The sequence below is a fragment of the Humulus lupulus genome, chromosome 4 (genome assembly GCF_963169125.1).
Source record: "Humulus lupulus chromosome 4, drHumLupu1.1, whole genome shotgun sequence".
Classification (NCBI taxonomy): Eukaryota; Viridiplantae; Streptophyta; class Magnoliopsida; order Rosales; family Cannabaceae; genus Humulus; species Humulus lupulus.
The window spans coordinates 45,633,997-45,654,872 of record NC_084796.1 but is presented as its reverse complement, the minus strand read 5'-3'; the positions used below and the strand labels follow the sequence as shown (position 1 = coordinate 45,654,872).

Genomic DNA, 20,876 nt, shown 5'->3' with positions numbered 1-20,876 from the left:
GTTTTCAAAGATTGATTTACGGTTCGGGTACCATCAGCTCAAGGTGCGGGGAGAGGATATTCCTAAGACAGCTTTTAGAACTCGTTATGGGCATTACGAGTTCTTAGTTATGTCTTTTAGTCTTACCAACGCTCCAGCCGTATTTATGGACTTAATGAATAGGGTCTTCAAGGACTACTTGGATAAATTTGTCGTAGTGTTCATCGACGACATCTTAGTATACTCAAGGGATGAAGTTGATCATGCGGAACATTTGAGGTTAATCTTATCACGACTAAAGGAGCATCAACCCTACGCCAAGTTCAATAAATGCGAGTTTTGGCTTTCGCAAGTGGCGTTCCTCTGGCACATTATATCCAAGGACGGAGTTACAGTAGACCCATCCAAGGTAGAGGCTGTGAAGGATTGGCCAAGACCAAAGAACGCATCCGAAGTAAGGAGCTTTCTGGGATTAGCAGGTTATTATCAGAGGTTTGTAGAGGGCTTTTCTAAGATAGCCACTCTGCTCACCAACATGACCCAGAAACAGCAAAGATTCAACTGGACTGATAAATGTGAAGAAAGCTTCCAGTTACTTAAGGATAAGCTTTGCTCAGCACCAGTACTCTGTGTACCGACACCCAACAATAAGTTTGTAGTCTACTGCGATGCATCGAAGAAAGGGCTGGGTTGCGTGTTGATGCAAAATGACAAGGTGATAGCCTACGCCTCAAGGCAGCTGAAAGTGTATGAGCAACGCTATCCAACTCATGGTATAGAGTTGGCAGTGGTGGTCTTTGCATTGAAAATCTGGCACCATTATCTTTACGGAGAACGGTGCGACATTTATACAGACCACAAAAGTTTAAAGTACTTCTTCACTCAGAAAGAGCTCAACATGAGGCAGCGCAGGTGGTTGGAGCTAGTGAAGGATTACGACTACGAAATCTTATACCACCCGGGAAAGCCAAACGTAGTTGCCAATGCACTAAGTAGGAAGAATTATGGAAGTTTATCAGCACTAGCTGGAATAGAAAAGTCGCTACAACAGGAGCTGATCAGTGCTGAGATAGAAGTAGTTGTCGGTAAGCTAGCTAATTTTTCAATCCAGTCAAATCTGTTTGAAGATATACGGATTGGGCAAGGGCATGACGACACACTAGTGGCACATATGGATGAAGTCAGAGAAGGCAAGGTCATACATTTCTCAATATTAGGTCAAGAGTTATTGAGATATAAGGATCGGGTATGCATGCCAAATTATCAAAGGATTAAGATTATGATTCTAGAAGAAGCACACAATATCCCATACTCAGTTCACCCAGGGTCGACCAAGATGACTCACGATCTTAAAGCAATTTATTGGTGGCCAGGAATGAAGAAGGATATAGCAGAATTTGTGTCTAAGTGTTTAATATGCCAGTAAGTGAAAGCAGAGCATCAGCAGCTTGCAGTCTTATTGCAGACACTTAGCATACCAGAATGGAAGTGGGACAATATAGCCATGGATTTCGTGATAGGTTTGCCACGAACGAATAAGCAACATGATTCAGCTTGGGTAGTAATAGATAGACTAACCAAGTCAGCTCATTTCCTGCCTGTTAAGACTTCATACACAGTGGACCAATACGCAGACATCTATGTCCAAGAGATAGTACGGTTGCATGGAATCCCTAAGACAATAGTGTCTGATAGAGGATCGGTGTTTACATTGAGATTTTGAGGAAGTTTACAGCAAGCCATGGGTACTAAGTTAAGTCTTAGTATAGCATTTCATCCCCAGACAGACGGTCAGCGCACGATATAGATTTTAAAAGATATGTTGCGCGCTTGCGTACTTGATTTCGAAGGATCATGGAATAAGTACTTATTGCTGATAGAGTTCTCCTACAACAAAAGCTACCAGTCAATGATTGGGATGGCACCATATGAGTTACTTTATGGAAGAAGGTGTCAATCTCCGTTGCATTGGGAAGAAGTAGGAGAAAGGCAGCTCCTTGGTCCCGAATCTGTTAGAAAAGCCCAAGAATTGTAGAGTCCAAGAATTTTACTTAGCTAGTTAGATAGTAGTAGTAGTTATAGTATGTTTATTACTGTGGATTTTGGTTCAAGCCGGGACATAGTTGAACACTAGTAGCAACACTTATAGATTTTATAAGTTTAACCTATAGTTTAAGAATATTAATTATAACATAAGGTTTGATTAATATAGCTCATTATGAAGATGATATTTATTATACTATAAGGTTTAGATAGACCCAATAAGATAATGACACTTGTCATGTGCATGTTTATTGAGAAATTAAGTATTTTTGAGGAATAGTTTTATAAGAATAATATTTGAAAACCCCAGAGTCTGCCAACAGCTTTGAAATCGTTATAGGACTTAGCCAAAGTTGTTTACTCAATTCAAATTAGGCTGAAAAAATGCAATTACATGTATAATATTTCAGCGTATGCCGATATATCGCAGCTCTAGGGGGCGATATATCGCCACTCGGGGAATACGAGAAACAAGTAACTTCGCATGAACACTTCGACAAGCATCGCGAATATAGGCCCAAGTTATATATCGCCTACCATGGGCGATATATCAGCTCTAGGGCAAGGTTTTTAAATTTTTTGAAATCGAGCTCAATTCAACCCATAGCCTCTTAGCTAGCCTCAGAATCTTTTGACCAAGTCTCAAGCCTCTACTAAACGATTATTCAAATGTTTTTCAATTAAATAGTCATTATTTTATTCAAGCTAAAAGAAGATCTTTTCATTCTTGAACTCTATAAATAGGACCTAGTACCCAGCCATTTCTTTCATTCTTCAAGTTGAGTTTAGAGCCTTCAAGAAGCTAGGTTTACTTTAGAGTGTTAAACACTTGGGTTGGGGTTATAAGCTTTATCATCATAAGCTTATTAAACACTTGGGAAGTAAGGTTAATAGTGTGTTTTTCGATATCGAGGTGTAGTTCGGTTATAGTGCATTCAAAGGTATTCCTATTCCTAGTTCATTTCTGTATGTTTCATTAGTAATTATTGTTTTTCTCTACTCAAATCCTAACTTGCTGTTTTCCATTCATGGTTAGGCATCTATGTTCTTTAAACATGAGGTTTCTTGTTGGTAAGTATCTTCTCGGTGGTTTAGTTCATTCCTTTTCATCTCTTTTCTTTTAGAAATACTCACCTTCTCATTAATGGTTTTTAGGAGTGTTCCGAAATCCCGTCCTTGTTCTCACATCCCGGTATTTGGTATGGAAAATAGGATAGTTATTATATGCTTATATGACTATGCTATAATATGTTTTTTTTATATGTTATGATACATATATGTTTTGGGGCTTATAGTTGCTTAAATAGCAAACCCCAACACTATTATGTTCTTGGGGCTTATAGTTGCTTAGCTAGCAAACCTCATTGTATTTTGAGGCTTATAGTTGCTTAGTTAGCAAACCCCAATGTTGACCATGTACATGTGTTAGAATTATGATATATGTTTATAGTTATATGTTATATGTTTATTGCTTATGTTTCATGGTTTTAGTAGATTTTCCTTGCTGGACGTTAGGCTCATTCCTTTATTTTATATGTGAAGGAAACTGGTTATGGCGGCGGAAAGATTCCTTGCAGCTTGGGATTGTGTATTGAGGGAGAATGGATTCGGTGGACTGCGTGAACGATTCGAGGACGAAGTTGTTTTTAGTCATTTCAATTGTGTTTTCTATGTATTTTTCTGCACCTGATCTTGTAACGAACTTATTTAAGATTTAAGATATGTTTTATTGTCAAACAATGGGATCCCATATCATACCCCAAATTTTACATATTTTAATCTTTGCTTTACAGTTTTTAATAATGTTATGACTATTTCCTATGTATGTTTTCTTAAGATTAGTGTCTATGTATAGTAGTTATTAATGGTCCCATGTCAAGAATTAGTTGGGTCATTACAAATTATCACCTTGGCTCACGGGTGCTCTTTGGTGCAAGTAAGGGCATGGGAAATGATGACTAGCCATGAGTTCCAAGGAGTGGCTCCTACATGTTCGGCCTGCTTGGTCTCCACAGTGAAGTTATTTTGAGGGACTTAGGGTATAGGTCCAGTTTTGTTGCTGAGGTCGACTATTTTGTAAAGTTGTTTGTAATTAAGTTTTAATTAACTCTTTTTGGAATCCCTTGTAAATATTTCAGTTTTAAATGAAAATTTTACATCTTTAACTAAAAATGTTAATACCTAAATCTTTGATTAGCTTTAATTATACTTTTGAGTCCAAATGACTCGCTTAACAAGTTAAGCACTACTTTAAATACATGGTGTAACAACTCTGGATTAGTAGGGCATTGCATCACCATTATCCTATAATACCTTCAATCCTCTTCCAAAACATCATCAAGTTAGATCAATCCTCAAGGAGAAGAAAGTAACAAGAGAAGAAATGGACATTTCAAAACTAGAGGGTTACCTCCTTGATGATCAAGGCTGTATGCAAGCTTACTAAATGAGCTTGAGAGATTTGTGGCTGCCTTGAGCTTCTATACCTTAAAATCATTGTTAAAAATGGTTAAAACTCAAACATAATAATGCAGAAATGGAGCTATAGGCTCAAAATAGAGAAGAACAAGAAGAAATCACCTTGAAACTTGGTTTCTCAAGCTTCCATGGAACTTTCCTTGAGGAAACAAGAGAGAGAAAGAAAATGCAATGATATTGAGAGGGAGAGAGAGAAGAGTGCTCTGAATTTTTAAGAGCTCTATTGAAAGAAATGAGAGAGGTAGAGAGAGAGAAAGGGAGTAGGGTGGCTGCCATGTGAGAGGATGGTTGAAGTGATGTGGGTTGGGGTGGAGTGGCTTCCTAGACTCAACAAGTGTCACATGACTCTATTTAGAGTTGACCATAACATGTGATTAGCCTAATACACTCAACCACTTCCTAATGATCCCTTAATTTCCCATTTTTGAGTAAAATAATTAACTTATAAACTTAAAACTATAGTGCATTCTCCAGTTTTGGCATGCATGCCTTTTGAAATATCCCTAAAAGTCCGCTTAAGGGGTGGTTGAGCCCGAAAATAAGGCCCAATGGTGGTATAAAGCTAAAGCCCATTATGTAACGTTCCAAACTCCCTAATAAGGCTTAGTGCCTTGGGTAGGGTGCTAGGAAGGCATAAGTAGAATTATATGTGATATTATTGAATACATATGTGATTATATGGAATCATATGAATTATATCATGATATGAATGTGTATGCATGTTTAACTATATTAAATATGCTTACAGGCCTACTTCTGTTAAAAAGGGCATTTTTGTAATTTTGACCCACTGAGGGTATATCTGTAATATTATATGTTTTATGATTGATACTACATTATTATGTAGATATATTTGAGTTACTCGACATGAGGCGATCCTAGTGAGCAATTTTGCAGAAAAGTCACAATGGGGTTACATACCCGGCTTGGAGTGACCTTATGGGTATTTTTGTAATTTGGCACATTACCAGAATCGATTGGGAAATTGAATTTTATTTGGTGAGTATTTGGGTTTAATGGATTTAATTGGGAATTTATTGTGTAATTTGAGGATTAGCGGGAATTATGGGAAAAAGGACCAAAACCCCCTTTGGTCTAGCTTTGAAGTGTTTAGGAGGTGGGGGCAAAATGGTCTTTTGACCATTTTAGTAGACAAAGTTTAGCCAAGTTCTTGGCAGCCTACACCTCACATACTCTGTCTCTCCTTTGGATATGCCTTTGGGAGTACAAAGGAAACACAAAGTCTTTTCTTGATCTAGGCCTGGATCTTAGGGTTCTTGGAAGGGAATGGGCTCTATAAAAGTGTTGGCAGCAACTAAGGGACATCTTCTACCCTTTTGATTTTCAAATTTCTTTCGGGAAGGTATGGAATTACTTGAGTTTTCATAGTTTTCATCATGTTCTTGGGAAGTTTGATCTATGTTGTGATTTTCAGATTTGTTTGGAACTCTAAGTTGTTTAATGAAGAGATTGAATGCTAGAATCATGTTAGTAATGGTTTGGGGGCTCTTGTTGTAGCTGGGGATTTAGTTTTGGTTGGGTAATTTTGGATTGAGCTTGAAAGGGGTCTAGAAACCTAAAATCTCCAAGTGAAATCTTGGGATATTTTGTGTTATTTCTTTGATGCTCCAGGTTGTATTCAAAGTATTATAGCTATTTTATAAAATGTTTCTGGGTTTAAGGCTGGTTTGGGGACCATTGGGATGAATTGGACTTGGATAAAATACAGGAAAAACCCAAATTTTCTGGATTCACGCAGGGGCATCGCAGCAATGTTCTTCTGCATTGCAGAGATGGGGTGGTTCAGTGCGAAGTGGCAGTTGTTGGGCGCCGCATCACCTGTTAGGCTGTGCTGCGATGCCAGGCCATTTTTAGGGCCATTGTTTTGTATTTTTTAGGGAATTGCTCTGAGGGTTCGGGGGACGGTTCCGCCACCCTGTTTGGTGGAATTGGAGGTCCCGAGAGCACAAATTGGTCCCAGAGTCTATTTTTGGAGATGGATCTTAACGAGAGTACCGTTTATGGTTGTGACTAAGTTCACCGCTAGGCTTAGGGAAAGAAGGATTGTGTTCGGGATCGTACTGGTTCTTTTGCACATGACCTGAGGTAAGAAACCGGTATATGCACATAGAGATATTTGTTGGTATGCTTATTAGCCTTGATCTACCTGTGAATGTATGGTATGATTGATACTCGACCATCGTGTGGAACGTGGGGCCGAACGACCATCGCGTTGAGCGTGGGGCTAATCAACAAGGCGTGGAGAGCGCAGGTCGTGAAGGCAAGTTCAGTTTGAGGGTGCATTCCTTACTCGCTCGGCATGAACCGAGTGCAGACTATCTGAGTACGCATCTCGCTTGGTTGGGCCACTCGGCAGAGCGTGTGGAATGCAGGTCAAAGTGAAGTTTAATTTGAGGGTGTGGTCCCCACTTGCCCGGCATAAACCGTGAGCTGAGTGATTGAGTACGCACCTCGCTTGGTTGGGCTACTCGGCAAGGCTATTTTTCATGGGCCACTTAATTGATTATATTATTGTGATGAGTATTATTTTGTAAACTGTAGAATGTGTTTATAGGTTACATGATTAGAATGAACGCATATGTTATTTAGGAAACATGTGTTTTACTTCATTAAATATTTGGATTATTGTTATACTCTGTGAGGTTTTGTTGCTGAGCCTCAGCTCAGGAGTGCTCTATGGTGCAGGTAAGGGCATTGAATAGTTGGACCAACCATGAGTTGGAGGGTTTCGGGGGCATTGTGTACATATGTGCCCTGCTCGACCACTTCGGCTGAGATGACTTGCTAGAACTAACGGTGAACCCTGATTTTCCCGCCTAGGCCGACCCTTTGTAATTATTTTGTTTATGTATCAGTTTATAAAATCATTTCGGGATCCCGAGTATAGAGTTAAAACTTTTTAATGAAATGATTATTGTTTGACCAAATTTTTTAATACCTAATCCTCTATTTAGTTTTAATTACACATTTTAAGTTCAAATGACTCATTTAACGAGTTAAGTACTATTTTAAAATACACAGGGTAACGATCCAACATTAGTAGTGTGTTACACATTAAAACATGATGAAAATGTAAATATAGGCACCGAAAATGTTACCAAAGTCCCCTTATAGCATTTGTTGAAACCATTTTAATTTGTTTACCCCAATAAGGACAAATTAGCATTTTCTCTCCAAATACATATTAGGATTCTTTCCTAAGAACTTTATTAAAAATTCTCTCATAGCATTCTTAATACTCCTATGCCTAAAGTAAATGTTTTTGTCATAATTATTTATTTACCAATATTTATTATCCGAGATTTTACCCGTGTAAGGTTTTTGTGTCGGTTCGGGACCTAAATTCTTGGTGTGACCAAAAGTCAATTAAATTCATAATAATTCCACATCTTAATTTGATCTTTGATTTTCAAATCGTAATACAACCCCACTATGATGATATATTATGGGAATAAAATCCCATTTCGAATTGATATTATCACGTTGGAACGATTCTCCAAGGAATTCATAAAGCAGTTTCGAGCTACAAGGAGTATAAAGCCTGAAGCTTCGTCTCTGGCCAAATAAGCAACAGCCAGGTGAATCTCTCAAAAAGTACCTCGGGAGATTCAATATCGAGGCTGCCAGAGCACGAGATTTTGATATAAATAGTCACCTGATGGTTGTTTGAGCTAGAAGCATGCAAGGAAGCGCCCTTTAGGATGACCTACAGCGAAAATCAGTTCGAACCATAATGGAGTTTATGGAGCAAGCACAAAGATTCATTAATGTAAAGGAAGCTAGGTCAACATTACAGCTAGCATCTCTGCCTCCAATAACTAGAACAATGAATATGAACCCAGTCGCAAGCTCGGCAACACCAATTGATGTACAACCCTCTAATGATAACTCCTCTAAAAGGAAGAAGAATGAGGGAAATACTCCTGAAGCGGAAGGGCGTGAGAAGAAGAAAGGAGACAAGTACAACTTTATATACACTATATATACGACAGAGACTCGGGAAAATTCTATGTGGTGAACGAAAACCAAGTCTCATTCCGTCGACCTAATCATATGCCCAATCAATGCACCAAAAAATATCAGAATAAATAGTGCAGGTTCCATAGGGACATTGGTCACATGACGGAGGAAAGCAGATTGCTCAAAGATGAGATCAAAAGCCTCATTTTAAGAGGATACCTTGGGCAGTATGTTCGAAATAGGGGCAATAACCAAGGATAGGCCCTGCAGAATCAAAGGGTGGCACCAGCTCAGACTGATGCACCACCTCAACTCGTGGCACCCCCAGCTCGGGAAGATATCTGGCCACCTCCGATTGATGGAGAAGATGTAATAACCATTTGTTGAGGGCCCCATATAGCCAGAACGAGTAGGAATGCCTAGAAGAGGTATGTTTAGGAACTAAAATCTGAGAATGGTTCTTCTTACATTACAGAGCCCTGAGCTCCAAAACAACAACGGGTCTAATCCCAACCAATAACTTTCATTGAGGATGATGCTTCCCATGTAAAGTTCCTACATAATGACCCATCGGTTATCACCATCCAACTCACCAACAAGAGAGTTCACTAGAACTATTTGATAATGGGAACTCGATGAATATCTTGTATAAAACTACGCTGGAAAAATGGGCTTACCAATTTAAGACCTTAAAGCTTGTGCAACTACCCTGTACGGATTTTTAGGAGAAGTAATTGCGAGTACAGAGCCATTGAGATCCATGTAATGCTAGGGGAATTTTCGGTCTCGGTAACAAATATGTTTGAGTTTATAATAGTAGACACACCATCTGCCTACAATGTTCTGCTCGGGAGACCGTCTCTAATTGGGATGGGGGCAGCAACATCGGTGAGACATTTGGTTGTAAAATTCTCAACACCAAGTGGCATTGGGACACTAAAGGGGGACCAATTAGCAGCTTGGGAATGTTATAGTATACCCACGAGAGCAAGGGGTCAACCCAGTGTACAAGCGCTAGTCATACTCGAAGAGATAGAAGAGAGAATTTTCGAGATTGAAAACGAGAATGACCCACGCATGGCAGAAGACCGAGCTGAAATCAGAAGAGCTTGAAGATGTCCAGCTCAACAATAATGATCTGAATAAGGTCGTAAAGATCAAGAAAAATCTTCGCAAGGATGCGAAATAGAAATTAACCCAGTTTTTACAAGAAAACCAAGATATTTTTTCCTGGTCCCACTCGGACATCGTAGGAATCAGTCCCAATGTAATTAGTCATGCCTTAAACATTGACAAGACCTTTCCTCTGAAGCAACTTTAAAGGAGATTTCTCGATGATGAAAGGAAGAAAGCGGTAAAGGAAGAGGTCAATAGGTTAAAGGCCAACCACATTATAAGGGAGGCATTTTATCCGGACTGGATAGCAAATCTGGTGTTAGTTTCCAACTTGAATGGGAAATGGATAACGTGCATTGACTATTCGGATCTAAATAAAGCATGTTCAAAGGAATGTTTCATGATATAACAAAATGCTACCTCGAGTCATGACATTATGTCTTTCGTGGATGCCTATCCTGGATATAACAAGATAGCCATGCATGCTTCCAACCAGGAACACACGAGCTTTGTGATAGATAAAGGTTTATACTGCTACAACGTAATGTCTTTTGGGTTAAAAAATGTTGGAGCAACATACCAAAGATGGGTAAACTGAATGTTTGCCAAACATATAGGAAGGTAAATGGAGGTGTATCTGGATGACCTAACAGAATGCTTCAGTATATTGAGAAAGTACAATATGAGGCTAAACCCACAAAAGTGTTCCTTTGGAGTATCTTCTAGAAAGTTCCTCAAATTTATAATAAATGCTTCGGGAATCGTGGCAAATCCAGATAAAATAAAGGCCTTAATTGAAATACCCTCACCTCGAAAATAGGTTTATTTCGAAGTCAACCGGCAAATGTCTAACATTTTTCAACCTTTTAAGAGGGGGCAAGAAGTTTGAATGGACAGAAAAATGCGATCAAGTTTTTCAGGCCCTAGAGAAGCATCTCTCAGAACCACCCATTCTGTCTAAACCAATCATAGGTGGAGAAGCTCACGTTATGCTTAGTGCATGCATCAAGGAAGCTCCGACCAAATTTCAAAGCTAATACCATACACGCCTTTACTAAATAACCCTTAAAACAAGTGCTAGAAAAACTAGAAGCATCAGGTTGGCTGCTAAAATGAGTAGTGGAGGTCAAAAATTTTGAGATAACGACAATTAAAGTTCGGGCACTAGGTGATTTCATAGCCGAATGCACTGGAATATCTGACGAAGAGGTGATAACCCCAACTCGAGAGCTGCGAAAACTCTACATCGATGGATCATCAAATGAGAATGGCTCGAGGCAGGGATTATACTTATAACCCCTGAAGGACATAGGTTCCATCACGCATTGAGATTTGGGTTTAATGCTTCCAACAATGAAGCAGAGTATGAAGCCTTATTGGCAGGCCTTAGAGTAGCTTAAGAGTTAAAAGCTAAAGCTATACACTGCTAAAATGATTACCAACTTGTAGTTAATTAGGTAAGAGGTGAGTACCAAGCCCAAGGAACACATATGGCAGTGTACCTACAAAAAGTCACATCGACATTGGGAGGATTAAGAGTTGCCTAACCATGCCACTCTAGATATTTTCGAATATCCAGAGGTATAATCACTTAACATTAAATTTCTCTTAAGATATCTTGTGTTCTTGAGCTTTGGGTAATTTGAGTTTGGATATTTGAATTTTGGGGACTTAAGGTTACATGGGGAGTAGAATTATGTTAATAAGTGGTTTATAAACTGAATGGAGTATTTTTTTTTTCTACTGGGATTCTTGATTTGTGATATGATTCTCGGATTTTGGGAAAATTTTTTGAGTTTGAAACTAAAAAATGCAATATGATGTTCTAAGGTGTTTTGATGCGTTTTTGTGGTGTCTTGATATTTTTCGTGGCTTGTCTAAGTTATTTGAGGAGATTTGTGGTCAAAATCTGCTGAAAAAAATTGTTTAGGCTGAGTTTTGGGTCTGGTTTTCCAGGGGAAACTCGTAAGAATGGTTTGGGGAAGAACATCAAAATTCTAGGTTTATTTTGGGTTTCTGGTGACCTAGCGCGACCGCACTAGTCTCCCATGAAGTAGAGTATTTTGATTACAATTTTGGGTTTCTAAAACACCAGCGAGACCAAGCTGGGGTCAGGCGCGACCGTGCCAGGTCCCCCAAATTTGTGGTTTTCTGTTATTTTTGGGCTTTGGTACAGAGACTTTATGACTAGTTTTGGGGGCCCACTTGGGGGATCGGGGGATGATTTCACCACCTCATTCATTGGAGTTAGAAGTTTTGAGAGATAGGGAATGGATTCAAACTCGAGAGGTCATTTCATCTTCCAAACAAGACTTGAGGTAAGAAAGCTGCACATGCACTGATTATGAGGCATTGGCCCTGACTTGTGAACGTGGTTATGACTGTGCCCTGAATCTATTTAGAGTTAAATTTATTTACTCTATAACTTCATATGTTGCATTTGTTGTATGTAAGTATTTGTGATTGATCGACTAGGAGGCCATAATCGGTGATAATCATGTGGAATGTAGGTTGTTATTGCAAGGCCACTACGGGGGTGCAGTATGCAGCTATTCGGCATAGGCCATATACTTATTGATAAGTTAATCTAAGTTTGTTCATGGTTTGTGAAACATATATTTGATGTTAATGTTTAATTGGATACTTTTTTCCAAGTTGAGTTTTCTTGTTGGGCTTTGGCTCACACGTGCTTTGTGGTGCAGGTAGGGCAAGGGAAAATTGGACCAGCCATGAGTTGGAGAGCTCTAGGAGCGATGTGTACATATTGAGCCTGCTCGACTTCCAAGACTGAGATTTATTTTGAGGGACATAGGATATAATTCCAGCTTTTTCGCCTAGGTCGGCTAATTTTGTAATCTCTTGGTTATAATTGTATTTTGGTTTAAAATGTTTGGGATCCCTTGTATATTCAAACATTTTAATGAAAAGTCTAATTTTTTAGACAAAATTTTTAGTACCTAAACCATTCTCTAATCTTAATTACACTTTTGAGTCCAAATGACCTTCTTGACAAGTTAAGCACTATTTTAACACATATTGTAATGGTCCTGGATCAGTAGGGCATTATAAGGTGCCTGGTCGGTCTAAGGATCTCTTTTTGGATTTAGGATCACAGACATGGACATCAGTCCTCGACTCATACTTGGGGTACATATGGTCCGTCGCGGTCTCGCTATCACCGAGAGATCAGTTTCTCGAAGCTTAGTTTCATGCAAGAGGTAACTAAGATACCTCTTCCTAAATGAGAGCTTCCCTAATTCCTCCCAACGTTGTTGCATCATGGGAGATGCATCAGGTCAGTCATATACGACTATAAGATTAAAGAAATGAAAGGATGGATTAGAAAAGAAACCATTTGAGAACAAGTAGAATTCAAGAAAATGGAGAAGTGTGAAACTTACGAATGTGTTAGAAGGAATAATATTTTGAAGTCTGGAGGACATTGGTCTAGAAAAATTGGGTCTTCAAGTTCGAAGGGTGATTTGGGATATCCTACAGTAGCTTCCCTTCTTTGAGGTAGTAAAACCAATATCCTCCCTTCTTCCAAGGAGGATTTCTTTTGACATAATACAAATAAAGAATCTCTAGCGGAGATGGTTCTTCCCATTTCAGCTCATGGTAGAGAAATTTAAGGGCCACAACGATGTGGTAGGAGTTGTTATAGTGCTGGAATGGAGCTATCCTATTCCAGTTAGTGAAGCACTTGAAATACTACTTCACAGGAAGGAGAGCTCCAGGCTTCACGTGCTTGTCACTCTAGGTTTCGAGCCTAACAAGATAGTCTGAATTGTTCTCTCCGAGTGCAAAATAAGTGTGCTAGTGAGTTTAAGCCCATGGCTATATAAAATATCATAAACTTGTCTGATGGATTTGATTGAGGACTCATAATGCTTGACCTCAAATTAGGTGGCTTTGGGGATGACAACACTTTTGTTGATTGAAGGGCCGAACTAAGGGAAGGGTGACTCTTGTTGGGGTAGCAATGATTTTCCTTCTAAGGATGAAGACTTGGCAGCCATTATATCAATTTCAAGCTCACCTTGGATAAAGGCAATAAAAATAGGTAGAGTTGGGTCAAGAGGGTGAGCTAAGGGAATTTGGCTTGCAAAAGAAGGCTCAGGTTGGGCAGCAAGGTGAAGTCTTTCTCTTTTCCCTTTTTGGATTTCCCTAATTTGACGCATAAATGAGCTACAAATATCTTCCCTCTCGATCTTTCGTTGTATTCATGGATTAACCTTTGGTTTCGAGAAAAGGGAAACTCGGGTCAGGGACTAGCTTTCCTGTACGGGATTGCCCAATCTGGGAACCCCCACCCTTCCTTCTCGAAATTGGGACGTCACATCTACCAAGAGAGAGAGTAAAGTTGAAGGACCTCTTTGGTTTGAATATAGCTCAAAAGTAGTTATATTATGATAAGAATAAAGAGCTCGAGTTACGAGCTTATATTAGCCCAAGGCTTGGGATACAACTAGTGCATTATGATGGTTAAAGCTATGTGGTCCTAAAAATATGTGCATGATTACCCAAATTATAAACCATTGAACTTCTTAAAAAAACTAAATACAAAACTTTCCTAATATGTTACCATTTCTAAGCCTATTCCAAGAATTTTTGTGTTCAAAAACAAATTTTTGGTGTATTCCTATACCCCCAAAATAGATCAAACTCTTACTTTTTCCTAAAAAAATCCCAAGAACTTCAACAATTGAGAATGGAAAAAAAAATGCATGCATGAAAATTTTGTACACTAAGAGAGGTTGGAAATCTTACTTGAAAAGTTGATTAGATGCATGTGCGAAATGCAATTGAAGTGCAAAAATAAAAAAATCTTGAAGAACAATAGTGTTTTGAAATGATTGGATGTGTCGGGTTCTCTGGTTTTTAAGAGAATTTTTTTTGATTTCTTGAGAAGATGATAATTGAATGAGGGGGTTCAAAGAGGAAGAGGATATATATAGAGGAAAAAGCAAGAAAATCGTAGTTGTTTGATTGAAATCCAACGGGTGGGGATTTAAGGAAAACAACGGCAAAAAGGTGCATGGGAAGATGTAACGGCAATACATCAAGTATAAAGTGAGTACCCAATCCAAGCATACCATGGATATGCACTCGAGTGAAGTAGTTGGGCACATTCTTTGACGAGGGAAATTCAAAAGTTTCTCTTGCTGAGTTCCGAGCAGATACTTTTGAGAGGGAAAATGTTATACCCTATTTCCGAGAACATAATATATTTTTTTGGAGAGTGAGCTTGGAGATATCACAATAAAGTTCATAATTAAATATTATTACCATCAGTAATATTTATGTAATTACAAAGTAATAGATTATTTCAGCTCGAACGCAAGGAAATTAGCTCAAAAGAATAATTGAAATATGTTAGCTCGAAGAATGTCAACATCAACTTGATATTACGTTGAAAAGAATCATAAAGTAATATTCAAGTAAATTATCCTTATTTTTCAGGGATTAGTTTAGATATTGTATTGTTGACCAAGTCTTTTGTAATTCAAATTTAAATGAGATATTTGTATAACTCCCTCCTTAAATCATGGAGGACAGTATCTGAAACCAGATCTTTAAATAATTGGATCGTAGTCATTTATCCTCACACACAAATTTTGTACTCAAACTCTGTGAAATTTCCTTCAGGCTTTGACATAGATTATCTAAATAAAAGTGACTCGTGGACTAGGTAGATTTAACTATTGAACCATGTAAAAAACCTATGTTCTTCTTTTCTTTCTAAATTTTTTGATTAGCTTAATTGCTCTTGTTATTAGTGGACGAAAAATTTCGTCAACAATTCTAATTTCTTATATAGTTACACAGTCATACTATTTGTACACACACGATACTTATATATAATGTATTTAAAATTGGATCATAAAACATAAATGTTGCTCTTTTATTGAAAAATAACATAAAGTAGAGTGATCCAAGATTTTAAAATAAAATGATTGTCTTTAACAAAATTAAAGATAGCAACATTTAATTTAAATGAATAAAATTCTAATAAAGAAAAAAAAAACATAAACCCTAAATCTTTTTCAGCAGCTACATGACCCTCTCGAATACACCAACAACTATTCAGGTCCAACTAGCAACAAACCAATCTATAATTTAATTACCTTGATTTTCACAAGTATACTATAAGGAGTGAGCCTCAAAGTCAAATAAGTAAAATGCATAGAAAACAATCATACAATCATATATAGCCTAGACAATTCATAACATCATAAGTCCATACAATTCCATATTGACACTATTCTATCAAAGATAACTATATCATATAAAACCATATAAATATTCTAAATCATAAACTAATATTGGTCATAATCATAATAGTTAATAACAAATCAGACAAGAGAAGATAAAGTACTTATAAAAGGGGTAGGCATTCAAGGCCGGGACATCGCTTAGGTCCGTCAATTTTTGCATCCGAGCCACCGGACATCACTTAGGTTTGTCATATAGTTTTAGACATCACTTAGGTCCAGCTACACTTTTCTTCTTTTACCTGAAATGTTAGGATCATACATTCTCTTAATATCATAATCTACACCTATCTAATTTTCCTTACCTTGAGTGTGGAGAAGAGAAAAGAGAGATAGCTTGAAAGTGTTAATGGATCTCGTCCAAACCTTATACAAAAAATTTAAAGACTAAGTTAGAATTTGTAATAATAACTGAATTTCCAAAATCTAAACCTCATAGAAGCCATACCTTTACCCTAGAACAAGATATCATGATATCCAAAATCCTAAGCCTCCACAAACAACGTCTATCCTCAACACAAATAGAGTTTGATCTTGATAACTTATGGTATTTTCGGCTATAGGCTAATGATTTTTGGGCTATTTATGTTTTAGCTGTGTGGGGGATTTATAGTAGTAATGATGTTTGAGGCTTATAAGAAAATAGAAGAAGTAGAACATGAACACTGCTAGCGTTGTGGAGATTTTAACTATATGGGAAAATATTGAGCAATAAGATGAAACTTTGGAGAGAGCAATTTTTAAAAATGGAGAGTACTTGGAGCTTGTTTGTGTTTGAAAAATGAAGAGGTAAATGACTCTATTTATAGGCTCTAAACCCCATCCTTCTTCCTTAAACCTCTTCACTCTTCTTCAACCAAAAATTTAAATTTTAAACTTCCATCCCCAAAGAAGTTTCAGCCAGCCCTTGGTGTACGTCATTCAACTTGCTACAACATCTCACCAAATTCCACATAGCCTCCATTTGATTCAAAATTGAGTCAAGGTCCAAGTCTTGCTTCCTACTTAGTCTCCACGCCCATGACTATCCTTTCAAATTCAAATCTTGGTCATTTCAACTGTAACCAACCCACTTCTTTCTCTACTTAATTCTTGACTCCTTAAGCTTAATCTTTTAGTCTCCACCTTACTACTTCTTCTTGACTCCTATCTCCTTAAGTTCAAACAAGTCCAACCTTGCCTATTCCCAGGCTTCCCACACCACCTTGCTTGGCCCTCAATCAAGTTGACTTAATTCCTCAAAATAAGTTTTTCATGCCACCAAGTAAACCATATTTGTAAAATTCCAAATAGTTATTTCTTAAGTGTATTTCGGCCAATCTCTAGTAATTCAAGTAATTGGGATTTAAATTCACACCACATGTAAACAACATTTATCACCAAAATAACATGTGTACATATTTTATAATTTTCTTATTTTCTTAAAGAAAACTATATTTATAGTAATTTAATCATAAGCTTCTAATTTCCATAAAATAAATAACTTGCATAAATACATAATCATAATAATTATAATTACCCAAATTATAATTTATTTACTAAGTCATAAAAACATATCTTATCATAAAATATTCTAAAGCATTCTTTCTAACTCCACCACTGAAGTATAAACTATAACATAAAAAAAATATTCTAAGATCATATTTAAGGAGCTTAAAAGAAAGATAATCACATTGGTTATTACAATCTTCCCCCCTTAAATAAATTTCTTCCTCGAAGTTTACTTACCAAAAATATCGGGATATCGTTCCCTCATATCTTCCACCAACTCCCACATTGTTTCTCTTTTAGTGCTATGGCTCCACAAAATTTTGACTATAGGGATACTTTCGGATCTTAACTCCTTAGTTACTCGTTCTAGAACGCATACCAGTCGTTCTTCATAACTAAAATCCTACTTCAGCTGTAGAGCTTCGTAATTTAGCACATGGTATGGATCAGATACATACTTTCTCAACATAGAAATATGGAATACATTATGCATCTCAACTGAGAAAGTATGTAATTAATTAATATGTATGTGATTATGTTATACTAAGATATGACTATGTATGCATGTTTATGTATATTAAATGTGATTGTGGGTCATTTTTGTGAAAAATGACATTTTCGTAATTTTCACCCGTTAAGGGTATAATTGTAATTATATGTGTTATGTGATTGGAACCACATTATTATGTGGATATATTTGCAATAACTGGCTTTAGTCAATCCTTTAGAGAGATTTCGCGAAAAAGTTACAAGAGGGACTTATACCTTGCTCAGGGTGAGGCAAGGGGTATTTTGGTAATTTTGTGTAGGTTGGGAATTAGTGGAGCATTATTGGAGGAAATATTCATATTTGGAGGGTTAGTAATTTAATTGGGAATGTAGGGTGTTAATTTGAGGTTTATTGGGGTTTGTGGCAAAATGACATTGGTACCCTTGATGGTTGCCCTGGGGGTTAATTATTGATAGGGGTAATATGGTCATTTTTCCTATGCATTAGAGTAATGGACAACACCCCTAGGGAAAACACTTGCACATTTTTTTTTCTCTTCCCTTGGTTCTCTCTTGAGGTGCTTTTGGTGCTAAGGAAAAGTCTTTATCTTGAAAAGAATTTTTGGTGATTTGAGGAAGCTTGGAGGGATAAGTTTGTGGTGTATTGTGACACATCGAGAATGGGGTTAGGATGTGTGTTGATGCACAGTGGGAAGGTTGTTTCCTATGCATCGCGACAGCTGAAGAAATATGAGCAGTGGTATCCTACTCATGATTTGGCATTAGCAACGGTGGTATTTGCGCTGAAAGAGTGGTGACATTATTTTGTATGGAGAAAAGTGCGAGATATACACCAATCATAAGAGTTTGAAGTATTTCTTCACTTAGAAGGACTTAAACATGAGATAGAAATGTTGGCTAGAGTTGGTAAAGGATTGTGACTATGAGATCCTTTATCATCCAGGGAAAGCAGGAGGGGCCCAGGAACTATAAACCTTGGGCTTAGCTTCCCTTTCTTTTTTAAACGCACAATCCCCTTCATCGATGATACTTGAAAGACTTGATCACCTACTGAAAATTCAGCATCTAACCTTTTAGAGTTAGCATAGCTTTTCTTGCGACTTTGAGTAGTAATCATTCTTTTTCGTATCTTTTCTATTGCTTCCGTTGCTTCTCTTACGGCTTTGGGTCCTAAGTACCGTCTTTCACCAACCTCATCCCAATGAAGTGGTGATCGACAATTCAATCCATAAAGCATTTCATACGGTGTCATGCCTATCGTGGTCTAATATTTATTATTGTAAGAGAATTCTATCAATTGTTCCATGATCCTAAGAAGTCTAAAACATTTGCCCTCAACATGTCTTCTAAAATTTGAATGATGCATTACGACTGACCATCTTTCGGAGGGTGAAATGATGTACTTAATTTAGCCTAGTGTTCATGACACACTGTAGACTTTCCTAGATTTTAGAGGTGAACACCGATCCCCTATCAGAGACTATCATCTTTGGAACTCCATGTAGCCTCACTATCTCCACCACATAAATCTTCACGTATTGTTCCCCGTTGTAAATGGTTCAGAGTGGCAAGAAGTGAGCTAACTTTGTAAGTCTATCAATAATCACCCAATCAAAGCTGTGCGACTTGGTGGTTTTGGGTATTCCTGTTACAAAGTCCATGGCTATATCTTCCCATTTCCACTCAGGAATCTCTAATGGTTGTAACATTCTTGAGGGTCTCTGATGTTCAACCTTAACTTGTTGACATGTAAGGCATTTAACTACTAATTCTGCTATGTCCTTCTTCATTCTCAACACCAGTACATTGTCTTAACATCGTTGTACATTTTTGCCAATGCTGGATGAAGCGAATATGGAGTGTTATGTGCCTCTTGCATAATATTGTTTCTTCATTCTCCCTTGTTTGGCACACACACTCAGTTTCTATGTCGCAGCATGCTTTCTTTTGTCATTGAAAATCAGCATTTTTCGAGCTTTGTAGTAATTCCATTTTCTTAAGAAGAAATTCATCGTCTTGTTTTTTCTCGTTAATATTTTCCAGGAATGTAGACTTGATTGTGAGGTCAACTTCATCCCATTATTAGCTCTACTCTGGATTTCATAGTATCTTGTTGTAGGGGTTGCGCTATTCCCTTTAGTACTATCACCCTATTGTTACTCAATGTACTAAGTGTGTCTACAACTATGTCAGCCTTTCCCGGGTGATATAAAACCTCACCATCATAGTCTTTTACTAGCTCAAGCCACCTTCTTTGCCTCATATTGAGCTCTTTCTGAGTAAAGAAGTACTTTAAGCTCTTGTGGTCTGTATAGATTTCACACTTCTCTCCGTACAGATAGTGTCTCAAAATCTTTAGCACGAAGACCATAGCTGCCAATTCTAAGTCATGAGTTGGATATCTTTGTTCGTATTCTTTTAGCTGTCTTGAGGCATAGGCAACAACTCTTCCCTTTTTCATCAACATGCATCCTAGTCCTTGTTTTGACGCGTCGCAATACACTACAAACTTATCCTTATCATTCGGGATGCACAAGACTGGTGTTGATATGAGCTTGTCTTTTAACGTCTCAAAGCTTTCTTCACATTTTTTCATCCATGTAAATTTTTGTTGTTATATTTGTTAAGGGTGTAGCTATTTTATAGAACCCTTCAACATTATAATCTATAATACCTTGCTAGTCCAAGAAAATTCCTCACCTCAGTGGCGGTTTTTGGCTTGGGCCAGTCCTTAATCACTTCTATCTTAGCCAGGTCTATTTCTACACCATTATGAGAAACAATGTGACCTTAGAAATGCCACTTTTTCTAACCATAATTCACACTTCTTAAATTTGTCATATATTGGGTGGCTCTTAAGTCGTTCCAATGTCAATCTTAGATGCTCCTCATGCTCTGCTTTCATTTTTGTGTAGATAATTATGTCATGTATGAACACTACCATGAACTTATCCAATTAATCCCTAAAAACTCAGTTCATAAGATCCATGAATGCTGGTAGTG

The 20,876-nt window shown here is 37.6% G+C and overlaps 1 pseudogene; it reads right to left on the bottom strand.

The window, feature by feature from the left end:
• Nucleotides 1-19,125, bottom strand: part of LOC133832138 (protein neprosin-like) — a 29,627-nt pseudogene extending 10,502 nt beyond the window's left edge.
• Between the last annotated feature and the right edge of the window lie 1,751 nt (nt 19,126-20,876).